At 42.2% G+C, this 5,868-nt stretch overlaps 1 pseudogene; it reads right to left on the bottom strand.

The window, feature by feature from the left end:
• Positions 1-971: 971 nt before the first annotated feature.
• Positions 972-1,929, bottom strand: LOC138249351 (olfactory receptor 56A4-like; annotated as a pseudogene).
• Positions 1,930-5,868: the final 3,939 nt, after the last annotated feature.

The following is a 5,868-nucleotide window of genomic DNA, read 5'->3' as shown; positions in this document are numbered from 1 at the left end:
CATTCCATTATTTTGATTTCAAAGATGAACTTGTGGAATTAGCTCTCCATAGCTATTAAATAACCATGTTTTGGTCCTTTAACCTGTTTAATACCCATGTGTAAAGTTGCTAGGGTTGCAGCTTTGTTGTGTTCAATTGAGGTGCTAAAGTTCTTCACAACAATTTGTTATTATTTTGGAGACAATTGTGGCTGTACTTTGAACTACTTCTCCCATAATTAAAAGTAAAAGAAGACACTACAACATCTAATTTATCGACAATAGGGAAACAGTGCCCTTCAATTGAATCCATGTGAATCATATATAAATAGAATCTTGCATAGTTTTAAATTGGCTTGACTAATCAGCTTGGGGGGTTGGATATTGCTTTTAATATTATTAATTCAAAAAAGAAAAATATGCACCACTTGCAAGTTCACTGGCTGCACAGCGGATATCCTGCTGTCATTATTGTGAGGGATTACTCTAAATTAAAAAAATAATTCCAGCTGTTTTGTTCAAAAAGGGATCAGCACATGGACTACTAGAAGCAGGCAGGTGAGAGAACTGTTGGGGGAGAGTAGAGATGAGGAAAGAGAGAATGGGTCAAAGGTCTGACTGAAAAATTGGATGATGAAAGGACTGGAGAGAGAGCAGAGCGACTGAAAAAAGTTGGATGATATAGGAAGGATTGGAGAGAGTGCATTGGTTGAGAATAGAATGTGAATGAAAGTGAAAGAGTAACAATTTTAGATGGGAAAACACAAGGGTTAGAGAGACAATGGGTTAAAGTGAGGCCAAGGACAAGGAATGTGTCAGTGAATTAAAAACTCATTAGAAAAAACTGCAAATGAAGGCAAGAAAAGGGAGAACATATTTACACTTCATGTTTCAGGGGCATACAAGTATTTTGCCTAGCATTTCTCTAATGTTCTCTTCTGGAGCACGGGGTTCCTTGGAAATACTTCTCCACTACCATTTCCTTTTCCTTCTTATGGCGCATTTGTGTTTCCAAGCCCTATCAGTTTCAGGATGCCCAGTTTGACCTCTTTGGTCCTCAAGCCATAAACAATTGGATTGAGGGAAGGTGGGATCACAAGGTGGAGGACATTAAGCAAGATGGGAATATCTGGAGGTATTGTCTTCTCCATTGTGTTTGTGAAAATCAAAACCAAAAGTAGAGTGTAAAAAAAAGAGACCAAAATTAAGTGTGGAGTGCATGTGTTGAGGGCTTTTGCTACAGCACCTTTTGCCCGAAGCTTGAATACAACACCGAGTATCAAACAATAAGAAAGGCAAATAAAGATTAGGTCACCTCCGAGGAGGATAAAAGCAAGGGACAGCTGGTAGACTTTATTAGTTTTACTGTAACCACAAGCAAGGGCTGACACTGATGCAACAGTACATATGCAATTCTTAATAATATTTTCAGAGCAATGTGGAAGTTGGGCAGCTAACTCTGGGTATGGCACACTCAACAGAAGGTCCCTAAGCAAGATAAACGCTATTGCTTTTCCAACAAATCTGATAGTGATCATTGAAGAATATCTCAGGGGGTTGCAGATAGCTACATAGCGGTCAAAGGCCATCACAAGGAATGTAGCAGATTGGGATGCAAAGAAACCATTAATCATGTACATCTGAATCAGGCAAGAAGTCACCTCAATTTCCTTCCAACTTGAAGTAGAGGATACCCAAAGTTTTGGGTATAGTGCATGTACTGAGAACTACATCTATGACTCCAAGGAAGCCAATGAAATAGTACATAGGTTCATGGAGACGCTGCTCTCTTCGTATGACTGTGAGTATTGTGACATTGGCAACAACAGCTGAAAAAAAAAGAAGAGTGAGAGGAACAGAAAGCCAGTGCTGCCAGCTCTGGTAACTTGGAAAGCAGATCCTCTCAAAATGTGTAACTTTAACAGAGGAGGTGGTGTTGACAGAGACCATAATTTAAGTTGAGGCAAGTCAATATCTGTGGAGAGAATAAGAAATGCACAGAGGGTTTTCAGTCTTTGTTGATTTCAAATTAAGATAACATATGTTCCTTTAATGTTTATAAATTTACATACATTTCTGCTCTACATGAAAAAAATATATAATAAATTAATATGAACAACAAAAAAGGGTGTGCTAGTTTATAAATCAGCCAAGGGTAATTTCGATTGAGGTTATAGGATATTGGTTCTGTAAATCCAATGACCCAAATACATTCGACACATAGGTCCTCATTATGACCTAGACAGTAAATGCCGCCTACCGCCACGGCGACGGCCTCCAAAAGACGTCGCCATGGCTACCTACCGTCCGCTATATTATGACCATAGCTGGAATTCCGCCAGAAGGCTGGTGGAATTCCCGCTACAGTCATAGCAGCGGGCGGCGGTAAGGTGGCGCTGCTGCCAGCAGCAGCGCCACACCAGTAGAACACCGCTGACCGTATCATGACACATCATACGGCCTGGCGGTGTTCCGCTGGTGGATGCGTCCTGTCTCCTGCCGGAGGACCTCCTGCAAGCAGGTAAGTTGGGTGCTCGGACAGGGGATTAGGGCAGTAAGATTGCCACAAAAACCATGGCGGTAGGTGGGGTCAAAATCCCGAGGGAGGGACTGTGACGGCCACCTAGAAGTCTCCAGCCCAGCGGCTGTTACCACCCTGGTGGACGGAGTGGTACATTGGCAGTTTGACTTGAGCCAAACCACCAATGTCATATTTTGGGGAAAGGTACCGCCAGCCTGTTGGCAGTACCTTTCTCACAAATAACGCCATCTGCCAGGGTCATAATGAGAACCATAGTCCTGTCGCGTAGACTCTCATTATTCTAATGAGACTACTGTTTTGATCGACAGAATCACCTTTGGTGTGGGAGACTGAGTCTGACCCACTACAGGTAACACCTGTCACCCTAATCTGGGTTTTTCTCTGGCTAACTAGCAGTGCCTCATCTCTACCCAAGAGCAGGGATGATTGGGCAGCCGAACGCATGACACAATTAACTTCTCAGGGAAATCATGGTTACTAGGTCTCATCCGTTTCTCTCAGTTACATTAGTCTCACATACACAATGACAAACAGAGGCGGTATTTGTATCAATAAGGTTTTAATGAAGCAACTGCATCTTAGATAGCAAAGCATGTACTGCAATAACCAGGATGATACAGAATGACAAGATTAGAATTGTGACAAGGAGAGTGAAGCATAGAAATAACGCTACCATATTGGCACTAAAGTCAATAAACTAATTCCTACCCAGACTATAACAGAGCACAGCATGTTAAGCTCTAATTCTGCCCTTCAGGTTCCCCTGGGAAGACATCATCCCCCATACCTGAGGAAAGGCCTGAAGTCGGCATAAGCAGATGTATCAAAGCATTCAGCATACAGTTGTGGTTTTCTGGCTGGAATCTCCCTCTAACGTGTAATGGACAGGGAAGTGTTTATATAATAAAACAGCTGATGTTCTAAGAAAATGTCCCTACGCAAGGATGTGTGTTTTTCTATGAATACCAGAGACAAAACTTCTACCACGTTCACCGGCAACCTATCTTACTGCAGCCTTGAAAGAAGAATATAGTGAACAAGAATGTCTTGTTTGAGGACGTAGTGCTGGCCTAAGCAAGAACAGCTAGATAGAGGCTAGATAGAGGCAAAAGTAGCTATTGTTAAATAATAAAAGAAGCTGAATAAAATATATCTAGGTTAAAGTGCACAGCGACAGGCCTAGTTTGTTTGGCTACACAACACCCTTCCCTTGTCAGTTGAAGGTGATTCAAAGCCTAAGCATATATAAAAGCTACTAAAACTCAACCTAAGAAATATATGTAAAAGATGTCAATAATGACAAGTTAAAAAGACACATGACCATATATAAAAGGACAATTTAAAACGTTAACATGTGGTGTAAAAGGGCCAAATTTCAAGAGTCAAAGTCATTTTGGAAGTTGCCAATTGAATCCGGGACAATGGAGGACAGGAAATCTTCCACTTCAGTAGGTGTTAAAGTTGAAAGAGCATCGCCGAGAAGGACCAAAGAGCAGTTGTGTTCCATAGCCTGAGCCTCAGCCAAGGTAGCAGCATTCCGTGGTGTGCCCATTAATGACTTTAGAGCTGCATCCTCCAGGAAGGGCAACTCGTAAACAGCTTCCTGTAGCAAACGCACCATCAACGCGCATGCCCGGTAATGAACCCTCAGCGAAAACATCAACAGATCAGTGCCCAATTCAAGCAAGCACTGTGTAGAGAGACAAACTTTCAGTGCATGTTCGAACGAGCACCAGAGGCACTGAAACACGGGCTGCACACAATGCAAAACCGGTCTGAATGACAGGGACCAGTCACACACCAATTCCTCCAGGAGTGTTGCTCTAAAATACTGCATCATGCGTTCACTACACAGCTGCGCTGGTGGGAGCGCATTCATTCCTCCTTGTTGCGATGGGACAGCCATTGCGCATGAAAAGTAGCAACAGCAAGATGCCAGCTATTATAGCCAAAGTTATTGGAAATCCCCCCAAAATACTGGAGAATATTGAGTAGGTGGCTGATGGTATTAAACCGAATATGGAGGAGAAGGTCTGAACGAAACCAGAACCAACAGTCTTAAAGAAATTTGCGATTCCAGTACTACTGGATGCATTATATATTCGTCCCACGAGTTCACCAAAGTGTCTCGGAAAGTTTGTACTTGAAAGGGACTGTATCTCTACTGAGGACCTTGCCACCTGAAGTGCGTAGGTCTCACGTGCAGATGTAAGGGCCACATGTTTTTGAAACAATAAAGCATTGAGTCTGCTCAACTTGTCAAAATTCACATTAGAAGTAGCAATATGGGGCCATATGTCAGCTTCCTCTTTTAGTCTAGTGGGAAGAAAAAGTAAGTTCCCGCAGCATGTAACAATCTTAGAGACCAAAACAGCGTAAACTATTCTGGCTCACACCCGACAACAGTCCTCACTATTGAGGTGAACATAACTGCCATTTGCAAGCACCCGGAATGCAGGTCTAATCAAGGAGACTGGAACTCCCTTCAGGTAACAAGCCAAGTTTGGTGCAGACATGTTACATGCCCCATGCAAGGACAGCTGTTTACAAACCATTGAATGGCTGACAGAAGTCTTGCATTCAATACCGCTAAGAAAGACCTCTTTCATGCCATTGAGACATTTGTATGAGAAGGGCAGCTCCCACACCTCATGGATGTAATTATCTCCCAGCCTTTCATATCTGCCTACCAGAATGTGTTTTAGACAGGACGTTAATTGAAGTATGGAAATAGGCAGTTTAATGACCCTGTGTATTAACCACTCAGCAGATGTTATTTCAACCACAGTAAAAGGCAATTTTTCTAACTGTTCGATGTTTAGCATGACATACATTGCTTTTCTCTTAGGCATTAGTTGGTGTTTTTGTGTTAAATTAAATGTAGAAAATATGCCCCTTGCGCTAATGTGTTGCCAGAGAACGCAACCTGCCTTCAGTGTTTCAAGTGTCCAACCCAACTGCATAATGGACCTTAGTTGATTCTGCCCATGGTGTAAAGAAGACATATCACTTTGTATTATGTCTATTTCCAAAGAGATGATGTTATTTAGGGTATATATCTGGTTGGACAGGGTACTAATCTCATTATCTACAACAGCTAATGCCTTCTGTAAGTTTTCCTGGTCTATTTGCCTTAACTGGGCAGCAGCATCTTGTTGGGAAAGCTTCCAAATTTCATTATTTACTTCATATAAGAAGCGCTTTCTGTGTTGTTTTCTGGGGCCTAACAGAAACACCTGTAAATCAGTGTTACTAGACAGGAGACTCAGGTGTTCTCTAACTGTATCTAGTGAGGAACTCTTCAACCATTGCTGGCATAGTTTCCCTACACTATATGTTGTTGCTAT

The sequence above is a fragment of the Pleurodeles waltl genome, chromosome 8 (assembly GCF_031143425.1).
Source record: "Pleurodeles waltl isolate 20211129_DDA chromosome 8, aPleWal1.hap1.20221129, whole genome shotgun sequence".
NCBI classification, from domain to species: Eukaryota; Metazoa; Chordata; class Amphibia; order Caudata; family Salamandridae; genus Pleurodeles; species Pleurodeles waltl.
The sequence above is the reverse complement of the archived record's forward strand: the minus strand, read 5'-3'. Positions and strand labels throughout refer to the sequence as shown.